The 13,272-nt window shown below is 47.8% G+C and overlaps 1 protein-coding gene and 1 long non-coding RNA gene across 5 annotated transcripts in view; one reads left to right on the plus strand and one right to left on the minus strand.

Moving 5' to 3' along the window:
• The window catches only part of ATP2B4 (ATPase plasma membrane Ca2+ transporting 4), a 98,174-nt gene that overhangs the window by 10,160 nt on the left and 74,742 nt on the right, over positions 1-13,272 (plus strand). The window lies entirely within an intron of this gene.
• On the minus strand, positions 1,743-6,881 carry LOC121104052. The gene is made up of 2 exons (XR_005836435.1): positions 4,013-6,881; positions 1,743-2,614 (listed from the first exon to the last, which is right to left on the minus strand). It is a non-coding gene; the product is annotated as an uncharacterized LOC121104052 (long non-coding RNA).

Below are 13,272 nucleotides of genomic sequence, written 5' to 3' on the forward strand. Positions count from 1 at the left end.
CTGGGTTGGCTGCAGAGCTCTGATTTGGGGGCCAAGAGTCAGCAGGTTGAGGCCGCTGTCATGTGGCAGACAGCACAGGGTAATGTGATTGCCAGAGGCAATCTGTCATTTATTTGTTCGTTTATTCATTTGTTCCTTCAACACACATGAAGTGGGCATAAACTGTATGCCAGGCACTACGTTAGGATTTGGGGAGAAGTCATGTCCAGGACGCAGAGTGGCTAAGAATCACCCCCTTTCGGCTCAAGGACAAGTGTCCTGAGCCTGGGGTCCCACAGCAAGCCCTGAATGGCACAGTGTTCCAGAGAACTTGAATTTGTGTCCATGGAGAGCAGGGAAAGATAACCCCTGACCTCAGAAACATAAGGCCTAGATTCCATACGTAATTGAGCTGAGAAGGACCTTGGAGACCATTGCAGGGCAGCCCCGTGTTACCAATGAACCTCTGGCCGGATGGTGAAGGCTGTGCCCTTGTCCTTTGCCAGAGGAAGCCCTCTCCTGGGCCAGGGCGTGATGCGGAAGCTGGGCGTCCATCTAGCCTGGAATACCCAGTCCTTAGGCTGGCACCCCCGTGTTGTCTGACTTTGTAATCCCCTGCTTACAACCTGGAGCCTCTGAGCCTGTTGGGGCAGAGCCATTCCATTGCTGGGATGCCCAGAAAGGATCTGAATGAAACCTTGGAATGAAAACATAAACTTCCCAGAGAAACCCTCCAGTTTCTCCTGTAATTCTCACTTCCCATTTCAGCCCCTGTACCTTACTTCCCGGAGGCAGTGTGGTATCACGGGATAAAAGAGTGGATGTAGATTTGGTTGGTACATATGACACAGATCTTTACTGAACTTCAGTCTTCCCATCTATAACATGTATATATCATCACCTTTCCTGATCTGCCCTGTGGAGTGTTGTGATGGTTGGTACATATGACACAGATCTTTATTGAACTTCAGTCTTCCCATCTATAACATGTATATATCATCACCTTTCCTGATCTGCCCTGTGGAGTGTTGTGATGGACAAACGAAATACGGTAGGAGAAAGCCTCGCATACATGCTTAAATGCTAGGGACATGCAAGTGCTAGGTATTCCAGGGCCTCGTCTCATTCCCCACTGAGCGTTTTTTTTAAAAGATTTTATTTATTCATTTAGAGAGAGAGAGAGTGCAGGGGGAGAGGCAGAGGGAGATGGAGAGAGAAAGAATCCCAAGTGGACTCTGCACTGAGAGCAGAACCTGACGCAGGGCTCGATTTCACCACCCTGAGATCATGACCTGAGCCCAAATCAAGAGTGGGACGCTTAACCGCCTGAGCCACCCTGGCGCCCCCACGGCTAGTTTCCATTCCTTCTCTCTGCTGCCCAACCCCTTGACCCCACTACGCAGCATATCCTTCTCTGTTCTCTCACTGCCCGCTCCAGATGCTGCTCTTCCTGGGTCCTCCCTCCTCGCCTAGATCAAGACCCAGCACGACACGTGTTGTGTCTTAAACAATAGTGACAGCAGTAGAAGTGATCATGTGACCTACCATTCATTCATTATGTGCTAAATACTAGGATTATCACATGTAATATTTGCATTAAATATTTGATTAAATATTTATAATATTTAATCAAGTCTTGAGTTTAGAGATTAATAAAGGTATTCATATAGCATAAGGCTGAGGTCCAACCCTAGCCTAGAACATATATAGATTTCCTCTCTCCATTGCCGAGTGAGTGAGTGACTGGTTGACAAGAACATGGAGAGATTCGACAGCATTTATTGAATGTCAGCTGAATGCCAGCTGCTTTCACATTGTGTCACAACAAGCACCTTCTGAGACAGGTACAGGATTCGTCTTCCAGATCATCTGGCTACAAAGCAAAAGAAGAGTGGGGGGGGCTTTATCAGATGTTTACAGAGAAATATCACAGAGCTCAGTAGGGGAAGGCGTAGCCCCTGGTGGGGACTCCTCTCTGGGGCTGCGTGCACTCCCTTCTCCTCCGCTCCTTGTCCACAGGCAGAGCACCCATTGCGGTTAACCAGGCAGCGGGTTCAGCCTCCGAATCCATATGACCTTCCTGTTTCGCTCTCCAAGTAGATGAACTGAGTCTCTCAGGCCAAAGAGATGCCAGGAGATGCCGATTCCAGCTTAGGGCCCGTGTCCACCCCTGTGCCAATTATCTGTGGCCTGCTAGAGGGAAGTGGGGACGAATCAGACATGGCCACCCAGGCCTCTCCCTTCAGCAGGGGCTACAGGAAGGAGCAGATGTTTCTAGAGGGGAGATTCCTTGACCTTCTATAGCGGATTCAAACTCAGATACGCTCTTCACCATATCAAACTGTGTCCAGGACATTGTAGAGATGATGCCCTGGTTTCAGCCTCTAAACAGAGGGCATGTGAGTAGTTCTCCCAGAATCTGTGGGTTCAGCTAGGAGGCCTAGAAAAATAAGATCAGCATTCGTGAACCCTGCTAGATGCCAGGCTTTGCATATACATTATTTTTTTAAGGTTTTATTTTGGGGGCACCTGGGTGGCTCGGTTGGTTAAGTGTCCAACTCTTGATTTCAGCTCGGTCTTGATCTCAGGGTCGTGAGTTCAAGCTCCTCATTGGGCTCCATGCTGGGTGTGGCGCCTATTTAAAAAAAAAAAAAAAGATTTTATTTTTAAGTAATCTCTACACTCAACGTGGGGCTTGATCTCACGACCCCAGGATTAAGAGCCAAATGCTCTACTGACTGAGCCAGCCAAGCGCCACCCCCCTTTTTTTTTGCATAGACGCTATTTTTAATCCTTACGGCACTACTACAACATGCCGTTGTCCCAATTTTACAGGTAAGAAAGCTAACACCCAGTGAGTTAAGTATCTCTCCCAGAGGTCTTCTGGCTGGTTAAGGTTGGGCTGATTCTTTGACCCAGGCCTGTCTGACACCGAGACTCATGTCTTTTCCATCATGCACCACCGCCTCCCACAAAAAAGGACGGTTTTACTGTGATTCTGCTGGAATATACACCCCATGAGGGCAAGGTTCTTCGTCTCTTTGTTCACTGGTGTATCCTAGGCCTCGGCGGTAGTGCCCGGCACATAGTAAGGACTCAGTAAAAAATGGAGTGGATTTTGCTTTGGTATCCTCTGTACTCCTGGGCTTCCCATGGTCAGAGGACAAAAGGGTAAAATTCTAACCCCTGGAGAAGGACCCCCTGGGTGTGCCTCTGATCCCCACTCCACTCCCACAGTCCGCGTTGATGGGGGACGTTAGGAGCAGTCCCTCAATGCGGAGGGTTGGTCCTGGAACCATCTCTGTTTCCTGGTGGGCACATCTGACCTAAGACACTTCATCCTGTGAGGGGAGGAAGGGAAAGGAGGTTTCCCTGACACTGGGAAATCTATTTCCTGGACCTAGGAAATGAATGCCAAGTTCCTCGATGGCTAGAGAAAAGAATGCTAATTTCCATTAGGTGTTCAGCCCCAGGGGTCAGAGTTTAACAAGTCCTGGATCTCTACCCATGCCTTTCTCTATAGCAGTGCTCTGTGTTCTTGGCCACCCCGTCAGCATTCCCAGTCCCAGCAGCATGGTACTATATGAGAGTGAGGCTTGGGGAGCATCCAGTGGGACTGGGTTCAAGTCTGCCTGGGCAACCGTGTGCCCGTGGACACATCATTTGACCTTCTGGACTCAATTCTCTCATGTTCCAAGCTGCTGGCACAGAGTAGGTGTTCACCAAATTTAAATTTTTCCTCTTCCAACCCTTCATTTCTCTTTCTTCTCCATGGATCTTGCCATGAGTCTGCCTACCTGCTCCCTGCTAACCTTTGGGCTCAGTGCATTTATAGAAGGATGATAGCCCCTTATCCCCTAGTAACCAAAAGGCCCAGAGGCCCCAACCTCCTGCAACTGTCCACCAAGGGGCCCCTGGGGGCCAAACACGGGTTCCACCATTTCCCATGACAGGTTACCCTCCAGGGATGCACTTGATATTTGCGCAACTGCAGTCCTGGAAAAGAAGACAGAATGGCAGCAGCCGAGCTTACCTTGTTGGCTCCTGCCCTGCCTTCCTCCCCTGGAAGTAGATGCCGTAAGAGCCAATGCTGGGAAATCTCTTGTCCATGGAGGGAACTAGGCTGTATCACGCTGTGGCCCAAGGATGCCATCACTCTTCGGTCACCCAGGTCAGCTGCCAGCAGCTGTCGGAATTGAGCCCGCCACTTGATAAACAGGCAGGAGAGTCCCAATCTGGGAGCCCATCCTCTCTCCCCAACACACACCCACACAGAAACTCTAGCTGGAATGAGGTGGCAGCTGGGCCAAGGTAATACAGAAAGCAGAACTTGCCTTTGCTGAGCAGGAAGGGGCTTGGCCCTGAGCGGCTGGGTTGGGTCCCATGCTTGCTCCTGCTTCCTATGGATCGCTTAAGTGTTCCAGGTCCTCCGGGAGTGGGGGACGCTCTCCAGGCCCCTCCCGGTTTCTCAAGGATGGCATCCAGTAATGGGAGATGCTTTCAGAGGAAATGAGGGTGTGAATTTTAGCTAAGAGTTCATGGGAGCAGGCCCAGGGCAGCGTGGCTGCCGGGCTGCGTCAGCAGGCCTAGCCCACGCACAGCCTGTGAGCCGCTCGGAAGGAGGGCTGGTGCCTTAGTCGCCTCTGAACACCCGGTGTTGAGCACAGCCCGGGGCGCATTGGCTGATCATCGCTCAATGTTAGATGGATAACTGGATAAACAAATAGAAATTTTTCATTAAACGGGAGTCGAGATCATAGCAAAGTTGAACTTCTTCCTTCCCAGGGTCACCGCCCCTGATCAACACTTCCTCATCTGGTGCCTAAATAATGGCAAAGGCCTCCTCCTGACAGCCAGGGGCGTCTAGAGACAGAGTTTCTAGATTAGAAGTTGGGAGACCTGGGATTTGAACCATTCAAGTTGCTTTATCATGTCTGGGAAATCACTGAGCCTTTCTTTCCAGGCTTCAGTGTGTTCGTGTGTGACAGGAGCAGTTTGACCTCAGTGTACTTCAAGGACATTTCAACTCTCAAATTCTCTGCCTCCTCCTACCAAACCCCGCAGATGAATGAGACTCGGTTACCAACATTTAAAAGTCCGAAGATTTCAAATAGAAATCCAGATTTCTGGCTCTGTGTCAGAAGTCAGAAGTGCTGACCCCATCGGCCTCCCTCTTTTCATGGCAACAGTTAGCAGGAGCTGAGTAGCTGCGTCCCCATTCAGACAAGGGTCTGCCTGGTTTCTTGTCCCCCGTCACCCAATGTTCAGTCTGCTTCGCTTAGTTTTCTACCTGCCTGGTCCCTTAGGCGTTTGAGTTTGCAGCCTAGAATGGGAAAAATAAAACTTCTAAGTGTGGAGGCAAGGGCACCTAGGATGGGGTGACAGCCCTGGGAGGCAGCTCGCGCTTCGCTGGGCTCAGGTGGCAGAGACTGGGGGTAACTTCCTGGGAAGTGGGGTGATGGGCACGTGAACAGGAAACAGTAGCCAGTGCCCCAGGAGACTTTGCTTAGGGACCTGGCACCCCAGAATTGTTGAGCCAAGCTGCGTCTCCCCCTCCTTGACCTCTGTCCCCCTCCCGGACCCATGTCAGGAGTGTAACTCTGTATAACTGTGCATATATAACTCTATGGCCGCTACCTCAAGGTGGGAAGAGGACTGGGGCTCCATTTTAGAATTTTGACAGTGGTGATAATTGCCTTTTTGCTCCTTTCTGCTGTCCAACCTCCCTTAGTATCTTTGGCCCAAAGCAGGGCATTCTCCCGCTAACTGGCTCAGCTCGTCTCCTGCACCGCCGCTGTGGACAGCTGCCCCCCAGAGCTCCCCGGGGCCAGCCCTGTCTGGGGTCCCGAGCCCCAAAGTCCCTTGTCTAACTTGGAGCTAACTTGTGCCCCAGTTTAAGTCAGGGCTGTTTCCCAGGCGGCTCCTTTGTCATCCTGCCCGAGTCCCAGGCAATTCTGCCTCTGTCACCTTAACCAGAGAGCATGTTCCCTGCTTACCCACGACTGAATCTTTTCTTCATACTTTCTGGTTTGTATGCTTTTCTTTAGCTTGTTACTTTTAGTTTGATCAATTATTCTGTGGTCTGGTCTGGTCTTGTGTGTGTGTTTTGTTCTAAAAAAAAAAAAAAAAGAAAACCATCTATATTTCCTTTCGCCAGCCAGGCATTACTCACAGTCATCATGGCTCATTTGACACCTTTCATATGGACATGACCTATCTAAACGCCAATTTACACGGCAATTACGCTTGTCCCAGTCACTTTCAGAGACTCTGCGTGCTCGGGCAGGCTTTTGTTGTTTTCCCAGAGCCCTTTAATCCAGATGGTGGCTCTTGAGCCAAGTGGTTCTTTATGTTTTTACACACACACACACACACACACACACACACCCCGCCCAGCCTAAAAGGAATGCATAAAAATCTCTAATATTTTACTTAGGGCTTACTATATGTTAGGCACCCATACCAAATGTTGAAATTGCATGACCTCCTTTTCCTCCTCAGGACAGCTCTGTGAGGAAGGTGTCGTTCCTATTCTCCTTTTTTCCAGAGAAGAAACCGAGGCTCAGAGAGATAAAATATTTTATCCAAGGTCCCGCAGCTATTAAGTGGAGAATGTGGAATTCAAACCACGCCTCTCAAATTCCAGAGTCTGAGCTCTGTACTGCTTCCATACAAGATCATTCTAGAAAGTTTGGGAAATTCAGAAAAGCATAAAAGAAAAAATAAGATGTCCGTAAGTCCAGAGATAACTGTTAACATTTTGGTGTATTCTCTAGTATTCTTTTATATCTATAGGTGAGTATATACATTTTTTAAATTGGAAACACATTGACTATTGGTGGGTTTTTGTAAATTGACTATTGGTGGGTTTTTGTAAAGATTTTATTTCTTTTCAAGATATTATTTTATTTTTTTTAAAGATTTTATTTATTTATTTGATAGACAGCCAGCGAGAGAGGGAACACAAGCAGGGGGAGTGGGAGAGGAAGAAGCAGGCTCCTAGTGGAGGAGCCTGATGTGGGGCTCGATCCCAGAACGCCGGGATCACGCCCTGAGCCAAAGGCAGACGCTTAATGACTGCGCCACCCAGGCGCCCCTCAAGATTTTATTTTAAGTAATCTCTACACCCAGTGTGGGGGCTTGAACCCCCAACCCCAAGATCAAGAGTCACATAGCGCCACCAACTGAGCTAGCCAGCCGCCCCTAAATATTGTGGTTTGGGTTCTAATTTTTTCCTACCCAATCCTGTCTGTATTGTGAGCATTTTCCTACGTTATGAGGAATTGGCCGCAACTCAGTCTCAAATAGGGTCCAGGGAATCTAATAATAGCAGGCAACCGGAAGCAAAAGGTTGGTGTGATTTTAGAAGAGAATTAAAGATACGGATGCCCGCAGCCTCTTCCTTGAAAGTGGACAGTCTGGAGCCAGTCTGGGTGGGGCACAGAGGTCTGAACCTGGGATGAAGAGATCAGAGAGGGGAGAAAGCTTGCAACTCTTGAACTGAACTGCCTTTGAGAAGCTCCGTCCCTCCCTGTGTGTCTGGTTCCTACGTGGATGTGCAGGCCAACTTGTGTTTGAAGTAAGAGTTACAAATGCAAAGTGGCTTTTACACAGGCTCAGCTAAGGGCCAGGAGTTCTGGAAGAAGATATGCAACACCCTAAATCAAGCCCCCTATAAACCTGTGAGTGGAATTACTCACTAACGGCAGAGAGGCTGGCCCTGCCTGGTGGGTGTGTGCTTACACACTTGGCCTCTGGCTGGAAAGAACCATGAGGCTTTCTTGCCTTCCTTCTCTTAAATGTGCATGTGTGAGAGATTTTTATCTGTGGCTATATTTTTAAAGAAAAGAAACTTTTTTTTTAAAATCATCCAAGAATAGAGCAGGGAGGGCAGAGGAAGAACAGGAGGTTGTCACCAGCCGTAAAATAATGAGCGAATGCAGGGCTGGGGGCAAAGACAGCATCTAGCCTATATGACAGGGCAGAGTGATGCTTGCGGTAGGTGACTCGACACCTCTTTGGAATGACAGCTGAGTTGCCAGCCTCTTGAAGGTCGCACCAACCACTGTTATAAATTCAAGAGTGACAGAATCCTGGTGGCCTCCATGACAGGCACAGTCTTATCCAAAGAATGTTGGCACGTGCTCAGTACAGGCTCCAGGGCTGAGATAGGAGGTCTTGGGTTCATCCACGAGCTGGTGCCACCTCACTGTGTGACTCTGGGGAAGGCTGCTACCACGCTGTGCCCATGATCTGTCCCCTGGCGTACAGGGAGGTTTCCCTCCTTCCTAGGCCATCTTAGGGAGATAGACAAGAAAAATGGAGAGAGATGCTTTGGGTTTCCATTATGAATGTAGAGGAATCTTATGATCGTATTGGTTCTTCCAGAACCTTCTACAGCAACACAGGAAGAAGACAGGGTGCTATCGTTGCACATGTCACTTAACTGCTAAATGGTAGCCTTTTCATTCTACTTAAGATATCAGATAATAGAGTCCTGAATACCTTGCAGGGTTATTACAAGAATCACATGGGGTAATGGATATGGAAGTGCTTTGTACACCGTAGAGTGCCTAAAATATGTGGGTTATGATTTATGAAGATTCTTGGATGGGGAATCCCCTGAGCTTTGGAAGGCCACTTCCCCAGCTTATATAAAATTTGATCCCTCATCTTTGGGTGCGGTGGATTCTCTCTATGACTGTAGATGGGAGGGCAAGTCCCAGCAAGTGTGACTGAGTCGCTCAAAGTAGGTGAAGAATCTGGGACTCTCCAGGCATTAAAAAGAGCCCCTTAATTGAATTCCACTCTTGACCATGCCTCTTGCTAACACTGTGACCTTGAGCAAGCCCCTTAACCCCTGAGCTCAGTTTCCTCATTTGTTATTTGTTCCTAATCACAAAGAATCGATATGATAACCAGGGGAAGAGTATGGACTCTACAGAGAAGTGTTTGAGAAGTTAAAAGCGCTCTCTGTGTGTGAAAGTCCGTCGTTAGAGCTCAGAGGTGTTCCTGAGGATGCCGAGCTGAGCCGGGGATCTATTAAGACCAGAAGTCCTAGAATCCCGTTATGTCAGTGCCGGAAGGAGCCATAACTCCAGCCCCTCGATTTTACAGCAGAACTGAGGCCACGGAAAGTCCGTGGTTCCCGCTTGGACCCTGACCAGGCCAGGCTTTACTCTGGGGCTCAAGTTCCCCACAGGCGCAGTGGGGTGCCCTCCAGTTTACCTCCCCTCATCCCAGCACCCAAGAGGGAGAACTGAGACATTCACCCTGTATGTACTGTAGTATAGCCTGTTAGAGCCTCTGGGATTTACGCTGTCCTTCCCTTACAGCGGGATGTAAACAGTGCCTTTCACGCTGGCGTCCCAGAATCACCCCAGTTTTCATCCCTTCCCCCGGACAGCGTGCAAGCATTGATAATTAACATTTAGGGAGCCTGCCCTGCAGGGCAAAGTGTGGAGCTGGGCCCTGCTGCCAGCGGCCACTGGCAGCTCAGGGCGGGCAGCTCAGCGAGGGACGGGGCTCTCCGGAAGAAACCCTGCTGAGCCGTCGTCCTCGGCTGAGCCACTGAAACCACAGGGCGTTTCGTTGCTCTTGGGGTGTTAGGGAGGCCAGGTGAAGGGAAGGGCGGGGTGAGAACTGGCCGGCTTCCCCGCGGCGTCCGGAGGCTGAAGGGTGGAGATTCCTCCCCGGGGTGTGGCACGGGGAGGATGAGGGTCCTGGGGGAGGGAGGCGGGCCCCAGTGAGTCACAGCCCCCTCCGTGAGCCATCGCTAGCTGGCCAGGGTGCAGCCGCCGCCTTCTTGGGGGACTGGCGCGGAGCCAGACCTGGAAAGAGCTGAGGCGTTAGTGACCCCAGCTGCTCCCCAGGCCGGGCCGCGCTGGAGCGGAGCTGGCCGACTCGTCGGAACTGGCCGGCCCCCAGCGGAGGGCGAGGGTGGGCGCACCGGCCCTGCGGCCGCGACCCCGGGCTCGCGGGTGTGGGGCTCTCCGCCTGCCTGCCCACCGGGCCGAGGCCGCCGCGCTGGAGGCCGGACAGGACTGGGCGCGGGAGGAGGCTCGGCGGCTTGTCCCCCTCCCGAGCCCTGCGCCCAGAGGTCCCTGGCCGGGTGGGGTTGGCACCGGCTGTGGGACCCAGGAAGTCTCAGCGGCGAGGGGTTGGCGCTCTCCCCAAACTGTTTCACTTTTGATCCAGGAGGAGACCGGCTCTTGGGCCTGGGCCCCTAGTTGCTAATTCCCTGAGTCTCCCTCCCTCCTGAAATGATGCTTCTCTTCCACGTCTCCCCACCCGGAGCAGACCAGGTCACCACCGCCTTCTGCCTCCCAGAAGTGGCGCTCCCCACTTCTGGCTCTCAGCCCCTAGAGGAATCTCAGCCCCTGTGCCCTTTACTCTCATCTCTGCCCCCTCACCCCCACCCGCACCCCCACCCCCACCCCCAGAATCAGAATTTCTAAATTGATTGAGCCTTTCTTACTAGGCTCATATGGTCGAATGCAGTAATACTGATTACCTTGTTCAAGGACAATTTTAGACCGTGACATTGACCATAGAAGTTCTCATCTAAAACAGTCTTGCTAAGTTTTGGTAGATCCATGGCTCTCTTTGATCGTGCAGATTAAAAAATGTTGCAGGCAGAAATGGTGGAAACCTATTTTTCTTTTTCTCTCATCTCTAGCTTTATTTCTCAGGTGCACGAAATTGAATGAATATTCATGATACATTTTCTTCACTGGTTTATGCATATCTCTCTTCACTACTTATTTATGTAGGTTATTTAGTATTTTAATAACTTAATGAGGACACCCGAACCCACCACCCAAGCCAAAAATAAGATCACTACCATAACTTGCATCCACCTATGTGCCCTTTCTATCCCATGCCCCCACCTCATCACCCATTCCAACCACTATCCTGAGTTTTGTGTTTATCAGTCTCTTGATAAGTATGCCTAAGCAAATATATTACTTAGTTTTGCTTTATATTCTGTATTAAAAATATATACTGTATACAATCTTCTAGGGCTTTTTTATTTTCATTCAGTATTATGATACTAAGACTTACCCTGTTGAATGTGGCTGTAGTTCGTTCATTTTCACTGCTGTATAGTATTCTATGGGTGAAGGTATCACCCTTTTTCACACTTATGAACAGAACCGCCACAAACATTCCTATTCATGTCTCATGTGTGCAAGTCTGTCCTGAGTATAGATCTCAAAAGGGAATTGCTAGGTCTTAGTATATGAATATTCAACCTTATAAGATAATAACAGGTTGTTTCCCAATATATTTGTCATAGTTTTGTCCCCACCAGTGAAGTGTAAGAGATGCTGTTTTCCATGCCCTCCCAAGTACTTGGTATCATCAGACTTTTTAATTTTTGCCAACTGAGTGGTGTAAATAGCATCTCTTAGTGGTCTTGATTTGTAGTTCCCTGATTACCAATGAAGTTGAGCAACAGAAATAACACAAATAGATCAGACCTGCAGAAATTGCAGATATTGGGATTATTAGGTATAAAAAAATAGGGGCACCTGGCTGGCTCAGTTGGTGGAGCATGTGACTCTTCATCTCAGGGTTGTGAGTTTGAGCCCCACATTGGGTGTAGAGATTACTTAAAAATAAAATCTTTTTAAAAATTAAAATAATTTAAAATATGTATTTTAATATGTCATAAGAGGGGTGCCTGGGTGACTCAGTCATTTGAGCATGTGACTCTTGATTTCAGCTCAGGTCTTGATCTCAGGGTCCTGAGATCGAGCCCCACGTCAGGCTCTGCACTGATATCTGCTTAAGATTCTCTCTCTCCCTCTCTCCCTCCCCCCCCAAATAAATAAATAAATCTTTTAAAAAATATTATAAGAAATAAGAGTGTATTGGAAGAATAATGGACAGGAAACTCAACTGAACAGGCAGCTATCAAAGGGAACTTCTAGAAATGAAAACACTTCTACAATTACCATAAAGGAAATTTAAATTTCAATGAATAGCTTAAAAAATAATATATTACAGCTGAAGATAAAATTAATGAATTGGAAGATATTTCTGAAGAAATTATATAGACGATGGAAAAGATGGAAAATGTGGAAGAGGGTACAGGCAGGAACACAGAGCAGGGGTTGACAAACTTTTTCTTTAAAGGGCCAGAGAGTAAATATTTTAGGCTTTGTGGCCCATATGGTCTTTGTCTTAACTACTCAGCTCTGCTGTCGTAGAGTGGAAGCAGCCTGTGGTCAATATGTAAATGAAGGGGTATGGCTAGATGCTAATCAAACTTCCTTTACAAAAACAGGCAGCAGATTTGGACCATGTGTTATATAGTCTGCCCACCCCTAGAATAGAGTAAAAAGATCCCAGTGTACCTTTAATTAATGTTTCAGGAGGGCAATATTGATGCCCTTCAATATTTGAAGAAACTGTGGTCAAGAATTGATGAAATACAATCATTATATTTATGATACCTAATGAATCCCAAGAGGGGTAAATAAAATTCACCCCTAGACACGTCAAAATGAAACTACAGAACACCAAGGGTTAATTATTTTAGAGTAAACCCAGAAGGTAAATTGCTTTCCTGGGAATGACATTTAAACTGACAACTGATTTCTCAACCTCAACAAGAAGAGCCAGAAGACAGTGGAATAATATCTTCAAAGTGCTGAGAAGATAACTGCTAACACAGAATTCTAGCATCAGTGACAATCTTCCAAGAATGAGGGCAAATAAAGGCCTTTGCAGACAAACAAAAACAAGTTTCTACCAATAGTGACTTCTAAAGGAAATAGGTTCAAGAAGAAAAATGACCTTAAAAGAAGTCTAAAATTCAAGAAGGAATGACGAGCAAAGGAAATTGTAAACATGGTGCTAAATGAATACTGATGTCAAAGGAAATAGAGACCGCAACGTCTAACTTACAGGGATTAAATAAAACTACAGTTAAAATCCCCGGTAACAATAGCATATAAATTGGAAGGTGAGTAATTGGGAGTTCAAGGGTTCAAGTGTTCTAAAGTCCTTGTGTTGTTTGGGAAGAGGTTAAAGATACTGATTATATGGAGTTTTTAAGTTAAATACACATGTTAAGATTTCTAGGCTAACATTAAAAAACTAGGAATAATGTAACTTCAAACTGGGGAAGAAAATGGGAAGAAAGAAAAGGAAACGTGAATGAAGACAATAGAAAATGTGACCATTTAAAAAAGGTTTAAGGTTGTGATTTAGAAAAAAAATAGTAACTATTACCCTCACTGAATAGCTGTCATGGAGTCATTCTGATTTGTTAACATTCATAAT

This window comes from Ursus maritimus, unplaced genomic scaffold (genome assembly GCF_017311325.1).
Source record: "Ursus maritimus isolate PB19 unplaced genomic scaffold, ASM1731132v1 scaffold_2, whole genome shotgun sequence".
Taxonomy (NCBI): Eukaryota; Metazoa; Chordata; class Mammalia; order Carnivora; family Ursidae; genus Ursus; species Ursus maritimus.